The following is a 13739-nucleotide window of genomic DNA, read 5'->3' on the forward strand; positions in this document are numbered from 1 at the left end:
GATGGTGACTGCATCCATGAAATTAAAATAAGCTTGCTCCTTGGAAGAAGAGGTATGACCAACCTTGACAACATATTAAAAAGCAGAGACATTACTTGGCCAACAAAGGTCCATCTAGTCAAGGCTATGGTTTTTCCACTGGTCATGTATAGATGTGAGAGTTGGACTGTAAAGAAAGCTGAATGCCAAAGAATTGATGCTTTTGCACTATGGTGTTGGAGAAGACTCTTGAGAGTCCCTTGGACTGCAAGGAGATCCAACCAATCCATCCTAAAGGAAATCAGTCCTGAATATTCATTGGAAGGACTGATGCTAAAGCTGAAACTCCAATACTTTGGCCACCTGATGGAAGAACTGACTCATTGGAAAAGACCCTGATGCTGGGAAAGATTGAAGGCAGGAGGAGAAGAGCACAACAGAGGATGAGAAGGTTGGATGGCATCACTGACTCGATGGACATGAGTTTGAGCAAGCTCTGGGAGTTGGTGATGAACAGGGAGGACTGGCGTGTTGCAGACCATGGGGTTGCAAAGAGTCGGACACGACTGAGCGACTGAACTGAACTGACTGTCCAGAGTGGATGAGTGCTAAGCTGCTTCAGTCCTGTCCGACCCTTTGTGATCCTATGGATTTTAGCTCGTCAGGCTCCTCTGTCCATGGGATTCTCCTGGGAAGAATACTGGAGTGGGTTCCCATGCGGTCCTCCAAGAGATCTTCCCAACTCAAGGATCGAACCAGCATCTCTTTGTCTCCTGCTCTGGCAGGAGGAGTCTTTTGCCACTGGCGGCACCTGGAAGCCTTGTCCAGAGTATCCTCCTGATATTAACTGTATGACCTTGGCAGATGTCAATGAACTGTAGAGAATCACTTCCATTCTAACCTCAGGAAGAGATTAGGGAGAGTATCTAATAATTTTAGGGAGAATTTCATATGATAAATGAAAAAGATAATACAGACAAGTACAAGTTTTTGAAGCCTTACCTAAAATCCACTAAGTTCTTTATTTCATTGCTCAAAACCATATAGGTATGAGTCTGTGTACATGTGCATTACTTATATTCATATATGAATGATATATATTAGATCTTTAATTTAGATTCAGTCCATGATATATACTAGCATTTCCTTTGACCGTAGTTTGCTTACATTTTGAACTCTAGTTTCTCAAAAATATTTAGATAGAAACATTCATTGTCCGATTTTGGCTTGGCAGCAGTAAATAGTGGCATGAAGCAAGATCTTAATTCCCTGCCCAGAAATTAAACCTGGGTAGCCTGGATGAGAACCAAGAATCCCAGCAAGCACTAGAGGCTAGAAGCTATTTTGCCCTGGATCTTTGCCCCCAGTGAAAAATGCATTTATCATAGAGACAAAAACTGTAAATGCAGGAATACAAAGTTTATTACTGAAGACATAGCACGACAACAAGTGGGAGAGCATACAGGGTGACAGTTTTAGTTAAGACAGCAGCAAAACGGGGGTTCACACCCGCAGAGAAAGGGTGTGGGCAGCCTTCTTAGTGAGGAGGAGCTCAGTAAAGAGGCAGTTGAGTCATGTATATAGGTCAGTTCTTCTGGGTCTTTGTTTACCTTTAGCCAATTATCTGGTCTCTTTGTCCACACATGACCTCCCCTGAGGCCCTCCCCTGGGCACACACACGCAGACCTCAGCCAAGATCCATCTCAAAGTGAAGGCTTCTGGGAGGTACAAGACTCATTCATTATGGCCTGGCATTATCCCCTGACTTCTGACCCACAAGGGGCCTTTTTGTGCTCGTGTAGTGTCTCCTTTGTCCCAAAAAGGTGAGAGCGGAGATCCCTTAATCCTTTACTCAAACAGAATTTTGCCCCTCTTTATCCTTGCCATGACTTCTACCTTGACTATTGCCATGACTCTTAGTGTCTACAAGAGACAAAGACTGGTTACTTACCCTGCTTCTGTTGTTACTTCCATTTTGGAGGGCAAACAGGAGGCTGATTGTAAATTCCTCAACTGGAGCCCATCTATCTCTTGTCTCAGGAAATGTGAACAGTTGTAAGTATCCAGCCTGAAGCCCACTGCTTCCTGCCCCCATGAAATGCAAACAGGAGGCCAACTGTAAAAGTCTGACCTGGAGCCCATTTATCTCCTGCCTCATCAGTATTGTATTAGTCCAGAGTTTATTAATAAGCTCATAAAATGATTATAGTACTATTAATGATTCAATTATGTGAAGAATTATTATCAAAATGTTATGCTTTTAATACTTTTTCAAAATGTGCTAGTGGAATGATAGCACAGGTTCTCACGATTTTAAATTTCATATGGATTGCAAAAGCCAGTTTACATAGACACCAGCTATTTGTACAATAACCAGTCTGTTAATGGCAGACCTGTCATAAAATAATTATGTTAGAAACCCTTAATCATGTAAGTTTTAATGGGGAAAAATGCCATTCATTCCACAGTAACTGCACTATTTTCAAATAGAAAAAACACAAACTCATTTTTTCAAGAAAAAAAAAAGTTAAAAAAAATCAATTTAAAAATTTCCAAACTCAGACTATTTTTTTTTTTTGGATCACAAAACAAAACAATAAATCCAGTCATCTCAGTTCAGTTCAGTCAATTCAGTCGATCAGTCGTGTCCGACTCTTTGTGACTCCATGAACTGCAGCACATTAGGCCTCCCTGTCCATCACCAACTCCCGGAGTTCACTCAAAACTCACGTCCATCGAGTCGGTGATGCCATCCAGCCATCTCATCCTCTGTTGTCCCCTTTTCCTCCTGCCCCCAATCCCTCCCAGCATCAGTCTTTTCCAATGAGTCAACTCTTTGCATGAGGTGGCCATGGAGTTTCAGCTTTAGCATCATTCCTTCCAAAAAACACCCAGGACTGATCTCCTTCAGAATGGACTGGTTGGATCTCCTTGCAGTCCAAGGGACTCTCAAGAGTCTTCTCCAACACCACAGTTCAAAAGCATCAATTCTTCGGCACTCAGCTCTCTTTACAGTCCAACTCTCACATCCATACATGACTACTGGAAAAACCATAGTCTTGACTAGACAGACCTTTGTTGGCAAAATAATGTCTCTGCTTTTTAATATGCTATCTAGGTTGGTCATAACTTTTCTTCCAAGGAGTACTGCTAAGTCACTTCAGTCATGTCTGATTCTGTGCGACCCCATAGACGGCAGCCCACCAGGCTCCCCCGTCCCTGGGATTCTCCAGGCAAGAACACTGGAGTGGGTTGCCATTTCCTTCTCCAATGCATGAAAGTGAAAAGTGAAAGTGAAGTCGCTCAGTCGTGTCCGACTCTTCGAGACCCCTGGACTGCAGCCTACCAGGCTCCTCCATCCATGGGATTTTCCAGGCAAGAGTACTGGAGTGGGTTACCATTGCCTTCTCCATCTCCAAGGAGTAAGCGGCTTTTACTTTCATGGCTGCAGTCATCTCAGTCGTGTATAAATGCAAAGGCACCACTAGAGGGAGCAATTTACTCAGTTTATCTTTGGATGTGCTTCTGTAACTTCTCACCAATTATGTGGAGGTAGCATTCTAAGCGGCAGTAGATTTTAGACTCTGTGTCCTCAGCCATCAATACTTAAAAAGTGTTATCCTAGTAATGTGTTTCACACTAAAATAATTTTAACCTAGAATTTTTTTTAATAGTTGCTGAAGTTTGCAAGGAGGTCTACCCATGAAAACAAGGTTACCTTGTAGCCTGGCTGAATCCTTGTTTACACGTAGGGTTTATGATCTAGGGAAGTCCCAGAAAGATGCAGGTCCTTGCTAAATGAGTTGTACTTATTCATGTACATGAATAAATTCATCCTGTACATATTCATTCAAAATTAGCATGCTGAATACCATAGAAAATTCCAATAAGAGTTTATTATCTTTTGCTAAAAAGTTCAGAGATAGACACCTAGGGCTGGGCTGATCATCATCAGGGAATTTGGTTCCTTCTCTCTGCCCCACCATCCTATTCACGGCCTCCAAAGTCTATCATCTTGTGGCCAAAATGACTGCTGGAGCTCCAGCCCTCACATTTGTGCTCTTGGCAGCCAGACAGTATTTTCTGTACACTTCCTTAGCTTCAGTGGGTCTCCACCTCTTCCCTGGGGATGACAAGACTTGTTGCCCCTACCCCAGCTGCTTGATCCTTTTGTTCCATAGAGAATAGGGATCTATTTTCCCACTCCCTTGCTCCAGGTCCTCCCCACTGAGGGAGACTTTCCGTCTTCCATCCTTCCCATGAGCACCTAGATGAGAAGTCACAAGTTGGTGCAAACACTCCTCCTGGGTCTTGGGATCCCAGGAGTTCTATACTGTCATGCTAGCCTGCACTTAATCTTTGATAATTTGGTAAAACAGCTGAATTGTTCTGACCCACTTGTTTGGTATTCTGCATCTTTTCCTCCCCTGCTGAGGACAGGTGAGCCAGTGACAACGTCTTGTCTATGTGGAGTGGCCTCTCTTCCTTTGGGTTATAGTTTATTCAGTTGTCTTACAACCTCAACTCCTTGGAAATCCAGGAAAATTTGTGACTCTGTAGTTTACCTGGCTCTTTCTTCTTGTCCGGATGGGAGCAGGTCTCTGCATCCTGGGCGTAACTGAAGAGGCAATATGTGAAGAGACTGAGAATTTTCCAGAGTTATGAAAAGTCATTAAGCCACAGACACAAGCTATCACAAACCAAGCAACATAAACAAAAAGAAACCCTCAGCTTGGCATATTGTCGAGAAATTGCAGAACATAAAACTGAGAGGAAGCAGTCTTCACTGATGAAGGATTTTAAATAGCAGACTTCTCACCTGCAACAACACCAGCCAGGAGGCAGTGGAATCAACATCATCAAAATGCTTAGGAGGAAAAACTGCTGAACTGAAACCATTCACCTAACAAAACTCTCCACAGACAGCTGTATTCATTGGCACTGGGTTCAGTTCTAAAGAACAGAAAAGCTCCAAATGACGGTGCTTAACACAGCTTAGGGGTTTATTTCCATCTCGTGTAAAACCAAGCTCTGCGGTCTAAGGGCTGGGCGGGGGCTGGGCTGCATGATGCTCTCGGGCCCCCGGTTTCCTCCCTCTGCGTCCTGCCGTTGCCAGATGTGGTCCTTACACTCCTGATCCAAGGCAATAAAAAAGTGCCTTCTCTCTAAAGAAAATGACAGTCATGGAACAAGGAAGCAATCTTTTTATAAAATAAAAACTGGGGCTTGTGTCAGCATGTAACAGATTTTATCAAATGCTGTTGATCTGACACACTGCTGGGAGTTGTGGTTCAAAGTCTGGAGGAATGATCTAACCTTGAACTTACATCCTGGTGGTGGTGGGAGTAGAACCAGGGACCTTCCCTATAGACTGCAGCGCATCTGAGAGGTTCACAGAGCAGTCGTTGCCTGTTGATCTCCCCAGGCTTGGAGACACTATTCCAGCTGCCGTCAGTGCCTTCCATCCTTCTAAACTCACACAAAGCCTTCCTCCCTGGATGCTCCTCATTTGTCTGCTCCAGAGTTCACCCAAAGACAAGTCCTCATCACAGACCAAAAGGAGCTCCCACTGCTCTCAAGGGCTGACTTCTGGGGGCTTCCCCAGCCTCCCACCACCAGACCCATTCTGAAACAAGGGTCAGGGATGCTCTTACATGTCGTTATGACTGGTGTTCTCAGGAGGGTCTCTGGACTGTGGGCAGGGGCCCTGAAAACACAAGAGAGAGTGACCAGGGTACTGGGAGGGCGATGCAGAGGCTGGTCACAGGAAAATAGACATCTTCTCATTGTCTCTGCTCCTGAACCCCAGTAAGCAGGCAAGAACAGGAGGGAGAAGGGACGGAGGAAAGGTGCAGGCTTGGTGGAGCTGGGGAGGCAGGCGAGGGCCTCAGAGAGAGTCAGGGAGTGGATTCACTCCAGTTCAGAACTTCCTCCCCCTCCTTTCTCCCCAGGTCATACAGAAATAAAAGAGAACATCAATGGAACTGCTTCCCGTTCAGTCTGGACCGCAGAGTGCATGAGCATCTTCAGCCAGCCTGGACACCCAGGAGGCACACTCACTCCCTTCCCTGCACGTCCACTGGTGAAACGGAGCAGGACCCTATAGTCCTTGCCCCTTGGGTCCTCCGTCTGCCTTCTGTCTGTGCAAAGACTTTGGCCAAAGGATAAGTTAAACAAGTGAGAAAATGCAGAATAAAAAGGAAAACAGTCAAAGGAAACCAAATAATAATGATGTAGTCCTTAAGCATAATCAAGGACCTTTAGTTGCTCTACAAGGGCTACAGATAATACTCTGAGCCATATCCTGTGAGCTGTCTGACACATACTGAAACACCCATCGTGGGGAGAAGTTAACTACGTGATGGACAAACTGAAGCCATGACTTAAGCTGCCCAATTCCAAGAGCTAGACTCAAGAAATGAAAACAAAACCTAAGATTAATTGCACTTAAAACAATCAAGATGACACTGGTCAGACCACAGATGACCAATGTCAAGGTGACTATCAGACCTGACTGCTGTTTCTTTCTGTAGCCCCCTCCTTCTGTCTATAAAAGCTCTTGCCCCCTGATTGTCAGGTCGGGGGAGTCAGCCTTTGGACAGGTGTCCACCCTCGCTCCCCACAGTTGCCAGCATCCAAGATAAAACAAACTTTCCTTTTCCATCAACCTTGCCTCTTAGCTTTTTGAGTGGTGAGCAGCCAGACCCCACTTTTGGTTATGCTGGCAAGCCCCACAACCAGTGAACCATACACTTCCTGAAAGAAAGTCTTTGACCTTATATTCATGAAGAACGACGCCTAGCACCTGGGGTGCATTCCTCACCCCACGGGGGCGGGGGTGGTTCTCAGACCTCCTCCTCAGGCCAACCCCTCCCTCCCCGGGCTCTCCTTCTGTCACTGGCCCCACGCATCTGCCAGGCATCCCAGCTGCTCTCTCCCTCACCTCCTACATCCTCTCTCTGCCATCAACAACAGTCAGTTCCCTCTCAACCTAATGCTCTTCCACCTCGCACCACCCCCAGGTCCCACCTCCCTCTCCCCACACTGCCAGTTCTCACCAGGTCACCATTGGCACTGCCGGGAGCTGATCCTTCTTCATGTTCTTTCTGCTCACAGTTCTCAGGCCATTCTTCCTGAAGCATGTCTGTTTGCATTGCTTAGCTTTAGGAAACCATTTGTGGTTCAAAGAGATCAGTAAGAAAAGGGCCAGTAACCTAAAGAAAAATGCACAGGAACAGGCAGGTCACAGAAAACCAGCAATGCAAACAGTGCATCAGTGCTCAAAAAACCGATCACCCTTCCTTATCACTGACAAGGCACAAAACAAAACAACAAGATGTAACCCGGACCCCACAGATTGACGGAAAGCGAACAGTCACTGACACTGACCTAGCATTAGCTGCGGGCACCCTCACTCACTGTTGCTCATTGGGGCTACAGGCTTACCCTCGGAGGCCCAAGCGTAACCTCTGATGAAGGCAATTTTGACAACTTCAGTAGAAATGCATGTTCCCATCAACCCAGCAGCTCCACTGCTAGAAATGTACCTATTGTAGACCTGAGGGCTTCCCAGGTGGCACTAGTGGTAAAGAATCTGCCTGCCAATGCAGGAGACGCAGGTTCGATCCCTGGGTCGGGAAGATCCCCTGGAGTAGGAAATGGTAACCCGCTCCACTGTTCTTGCCTGGAGAATCCCATGGACAGAAGAGCCTGGTGGGCTACAGTCCATGGGGTCGTAACCAGTCAGACAAGACTGAGTGACTGAGCATGCACGTGTCACAAAATTACCAGTGTTCAGAGCAATGTAGCGTATGATGGGAATCCTGACTTTGGAAAAGGGAATGCTTTCCCTCCAAATCCAGGAGCAAGACAGGCATGCGCACATTCATCTCTTCTAGCCATCATCCTACTGAAAAGCCAAGGCAATGCCTTAAGACTACGGAAAAAAAGGAAGCCATAAGTATCCGAAGCAGGTGATGAAACTAACATTGTTTGCAGTGATATGATTATCTGTGTTAGAAATTCCAAACGTATATGACTAGAGTTAATAGGAGAAATTATCAAGTCACTAAATAGAAAATCAAAATGTAAAACTCAATTACATTTCTATGCCCTAGCTAGCAACAGTTACAAACGTTAAGTTTTGTTTACCTTTAAGACAGAATTACAGCAGTTAGCTTATCTTCAGCCTGACTGGTTTCTGATTAAACGTATTTGTAAACCACAGCTTCCTCATTTGTCATCTTGTTTTTTACTTTTTATCTCAGTGAACCCAGTAAACTTTCAATCTATATTTTCAAAGAAAGGTACCTAGTTTCTTTCACATGAAAACTCTGGGTTGTCTTTACACAATGAGGACAATTTAATGAGGCATGAAATTACTGGATCACAATATTTCCCTCTATTCTCAAGAAAAAGTAATTTGTTGTCTTCTGGCATTCATGCTGCAGCAGAAAACTCTGAAGCCAAGATTGTTTTTATTAAGTGCTTTAGAAGTAACCCTTTCTTCCCTCCAACACTGATTTTCTCTTAGTTATTGTAAGAATTTTCTCTTAGTTATTGTAGATAAACTTTTTTTTTTTTTTTTGGCATACAGGTGTATGGTTGACATTACAACTGCTTGGTGGTATTGTTTATTTTTATTTCTAGACATTGGGAGAATCATCATTTTCAGCTCCCTTGAGATTGCGCAAGGCAATATTATATTGGTTTTGTCGAAAGAACTGTACTTTGTCAGTTCCGGGTGAGAACATTTCATTGCTTCTCTTTCTGGCACTTTCTTCTGCTAGAGAGGTACTTGTTGATTTGGACAGGCCATCAGACTGAAGCAGCCTGGAACTCGGAGGCAGTCTCCAAGGACAATGCCTTGAAAGTTCACCAGGGACACTCAGCGTACTGGAGAGAAGTCAAAATTTGTCCTGCAAAGCCGCTGAAGGGTAGAGGATGTTTATGACTCCAGCATAAATGAGCTGATCCTGACAGACAGAACATAGCTCTCTTTTCATTAATTCTGTCTGGAATACAGGAAGCCCTTTTAATCAGCACTCTCCGTTTCCCTTCACTTCAACAAAATTTTCTTCTCCATTTTCAGTCCAGTTCAGTTCAGTCACTCAGTCATGTCCAACTCTTTGCAACCCCATGAACCTGCAGCATGCCAGACCTCCCTGTCCATCATCAACTCCCGGAGTCCACCCAAACTCATGTCCATTGAGTCGGTGATGCCATCCAACCATCTCATCCTCTGTCATCCCCTTCTCCTGCCCTCAATCTTTCCTAGCATCAGGATCTTTTCAAATGAGTCAGCTCTTTGCAAAGTGGCCAAAGTATTGGAGTTTCAACTTTAGCATCAGTCCTTCCAATGAACACCCAGGACTGATCTCCTTTAGAGAGTTGGACTGATCCAACTGACTGGTTGGATCTCCTTGCCATCCAAGGGACTCTCAAGAGTCTTCTCCAACCCCACAGTTTAAAAGCATCAATTCTTTGGCACTCAGATTTCTTTATAGTCCAACTCTCACATCCATACATGACTACCAGAAAAACCATAGCCTTGACTAGACAGACCTTTGTTGGCAAAGCAATGTCTCTGCTTTTGAATATGCTATCTAGGTTGGTCATAACTTTCCTTCCAAGGAGTAAGTGTCTTTTTTTTTTTATTTTATTTTTTAAGCGTCTTTTAATTTCATGGCTGCAATCACCATCTGCAGTGATTTTGGAGCCGTTTCCACTGTTTCCACTGTTTCCCCATTTATTTGCCATGAAGTGACGGGACCAGATGCCATGATCTTTGTTTTCTGAATGTTGAGCTTTAAGCCAACTTTTTCACTCTCCTCTTTCACTTTCATCAAGAGGCTCTTTAGTTCTTCTTTGCTTTCTGCCGTAAGGGTGGTGTCATCTGCATATCTGAGGTTATTGATATTTCTCCCGGCAATCTTGATTCCAGCTTGTGCTTCATCCAGCCCAGCATTTCTCATGATGTACTCTGCATATAAGTTAAATAAGCAGGGTGACAATATACAGCCTTGACGTACTCCTTTTCCTATTTGGAACCAGTCTGTTGTTCCATGTCCAGTTCTAACTGTTGCTTCCTGACCTGCATACAGGTTTCTCAGGAGGCAGGTCAGGTGGTCTGGTATTCCCATCTCTTTCAGAATTTCCCACAGTTTATTGTGATCCACACAGTCAAAGGCTTTGGCATAGTCAATAAAGCAGAAATAGATGTTTTTCTGGAACGCTCTTACTTTTCCGATGATCCAGCATATGTTGGCAATTTGATCTCTGGTTCCTCTGCCTTTTCTAAAACCAGCTTAAGAAGTTCTTTTCTTATTCTTCTGTCCTTCGGGAAAAACACCAAGTTGTTTCCCTCTTCCTGATGGCTTTGTAAATCACCTGTTTTTTTGGCATGTGCACACTGCTTCGTTTGTTTGTGGCTGTGCTGAGCCTTTGTTGCTCCAGCGGGCTTTCTCTAGTTGTGGAGCGCGGGGCTGCTCTCTCGGGGTGGTGCACCGGCTTCTCACTGCAGCGGCTTCTGCTGGGAGCTCGGGCTCTAGAATTGAGAGCTGCAGTAGCTGCAGCACCTGGGCTCAGTAGACTGGCCCACGGACTTGAGTGGGAATCTTCCCAGACCGGGGGTTGAGACTGTGCCCCCTGCCTTGGCAGTGGATTCTTGACCATCTAAGCCGCCAGGGAAGCCCTGTAAATCAGCATTTTAAAATCAAATTCCTTTTTCTCTCTACATTCTGGAAGATAGTTATTATCCCATTTCAATAATGACTTACCACAGCAGCAACTAGGATTCAAGAGGATTAGAAGACAGGCATATACCCTTCCCCCACGCCAGATAGGAATGTTAGAAGATTCATTGGGGGAGGGGGGAATGACTTTTACTGAAAAGAAAACATGATCATAGTATGTTGTTTCCATGGCTAGGCTATAAAAAGTATTTACAGAATCAGAAAATGTAAAATCTGAATATCCATCTTTTATGGGCAGTTGTGATTGACTGTGGGTTTACAGGTAGAGGAAGTGGGATTGGGAGGGATAGTGATGCATTAAATGATTCAATTATCATCTTCATTAATAGATTAACAGATAATATGTAAAACTGGAAAATCAATAAATAACACTATAAACTTTACGTTTCTCTCTCTTCTATAGTTTCTTTCCCCAGAATATAGAAGTAAACATCTGAATAAATAGATAAGAGATTTTAAGTGATTCCTTCAGGGGAATGGAAACTGAGGCTTAGAATGATGGAGAAGAGGAGTCTTTTTGGCTTTTTGAATCTTGTACAATTTTGTGTCTTTTTGAGATGTGAGCTGTGAAAGTCGCTCAGTCATGTTCAGCTCTTTGCGACCCCATGGACTATACAATCCATGGAATTCTCCAGGCCAGAATACTGGAGTGGGTAGCCGTTCCCTTCTCCAGGGGATCTTCTGACCTAGGAATCAAACCGGGGCCTCCTACATTGAACGTGGATTCTTTTACCAATTGAGCTATCAGGAAAGCCCTGTGTCTTTTTAAACAGCAATCATCACACATGTCAAGTTATTTAGAAAAAATTTCACAAACTGCTTCACTAAGTAGCTGCTTCTTTTGTTTTCCTTTTGCTGCCTCTGAACAAAACTGTTCACAACAGGTTTATTCACAGCAGCCAAATCTTAGAAACAACCCAAATGATGGAATGAATGAATGAATGATTTTCTCTGCCTTTTAATTCACTCCAGGAAGAGGCTATCAATTTTGTCCTCCCAACAATTCACCAGAATTCCCTTTGCCCTACACCTCTCTAGCACAGAAGGTGATTACCATTTATTTTCATCGTCTTTGAGTGGATGGACCAAGCGTGAGAGCATTCATTTCATGTTTCTTTATCAGCCGTTTTGAACACGTTCATACATGTGTTCATATTGTTTCTTCTTTATTCTTTAATGAATCACTTGTTCATATCCTAAGCCTTTTTAAAAATGGAAGTGTTTGATTCTTATTTACTTTTTTAAAAATTTATTTAAAAAAAGATGTTTATGTACAAAAGCTATTAACCCTTTATCTGGCATATAGGATGGGAATAACTTTCTTTCATTGCCATAGGCTTTTAAAATGCATGTGCTTTTTGGAAATATCAAATATTACATTTTTATATGGTATATAAAATACCATTTTTATGTGGTATGAAATAAGATATGTCCTTTAACTAGAAAAAGGGGAGTCAAAGCTGACTGCAGTGGGCAATGGGGACCAACCCGATCTGCTGGGTGATGGAGAAGGAGAGGGGGAGGGTTGGGAAGAGGGAGAGAGGGGGAGAGGGGGAGGGGAGGGGAGTGGGAGAGAGGGGGAGAGGGGCAGGGGAGGGCAGAATGCCTGTCAGTTGTGTTTGGTCCCACTGAGGTGAGCTGGGTGGGAGGGGGTGGCCTAGATGCTCAGGGAGAGTCCCACAGGTGGGAGACCCACGCTTTGGAGACTTGGAATTGTATTGAGAGAAGGCAATCTGGGGGTCCTCAGCTCTGGGAGGGGAGAAGCATTCCCATAGCATTGCGCTCAGATGCTGAGAAGCCTCTTCCAGAGACACGGGAGTGCCGTTTCCTGTGAGGCCCCAGATCTCAGGCTCATAAAGGAGCAGGAGGAAGTGGGGGACCCCGGGTTCAAGGAGGAGTTCCCACAGGCCCCGCTGGGAGCCGCGGCAATACTCCTCTCCCCCAGTATTGGCACAGCCCTGAGAAGTGAGGAGTCCGGGGCAGGCAGTGGGAGGGAATTCAGGAATGGGAAGTTCTGTTCCATGCCTTCCCCTCCATCAGACCTGCTTCCTGGCCCAGGTCCCTTTTCATTTCTTGAAATCTCTCCTTCCCACTGAAGTCTGTCATCCTCATCAGATTTATGGTCGTCCCAGATAAAATGTGGAGGCTTCTGAGCCATTTCCTGGGGCCTGGAGCTGGTGACTAACCTGGAGCCACTTCTTTAACCCAGGTTTTGTTCTTATACTCGTCTTCCTGGGAGAAGCACGGATATTTCACAACTCTCTGCCCCTGCACAGCCCACACCACCCAGAAGCCTAGGAAAGATGCCCTCAGCTCAGGCTTACTCAGATTGCATGGGTTTTTGCATCACAGGTTTATTTACATCATAGGTGAGAGAAGTGAATATTTGGGTCTTTTTAGTTCAGATTGTGAGGGAAATCTACATTTTCCACTTATACAGGTTATACAGGAGCTAGGAAGACACAGAAAGGAGACGCAATTTCAATTTTAAGAAAACAAGACAGTAAAAAGGGGACCTTAGGCTGCTGCTGCTGCTGCTAAGTCGGTTCAGTCCTGTCCGACTCTGTGCGACCTTACGGACTGCAGCCTACCAGGCTCCTCCGTCCATGGGATTTTCCAGGCAAGAGTACTGGAGTGGGGTGCCATTGCCTTAGGAGAAAGAGTTAAAAACACACCTGCGACTTAGTTTCCGAGGCCTTGTCACCAGAGTACCTATCTCTGGAATTCTCAAACTTGTCGGCACCTTAGAATCATCTGGAAGGTATGAGAAGATGCCAAGGCCCACGCCAGACACAGACGAATGAAAAGATCCCCCTGGGGTGGGACCAGGCATCAGTGTGTTTGAAGATCCCCTGGCGATCCCCGGATGCAGGTAAGCCTGGAAATCACTGGCCTAAAAAGTGAAGCAGTCGTCACTCTCCTCTTTCACACTGAGGAAACCAAGGCACGGGGAGTCTCGTGATTCTCTTAAGGTTCCCCCGTGAATTAGTGGCATCACGGGGGCCC

Source organism: Bos grunniens, chromosome 23, assembly GCF_055505025.1.
Source record: "Bos grunniens cultivar Pamir isolate PY7600 chromosome 23, Bosgru_T2T1.0, whole genome shotgun sequence".
NCBI classification, from domain to species: Eukaryota; Metazoa; Chordata; class Mammalia; order Artiodactyla; family Bovidae; genus Bos; species Bos grunniens.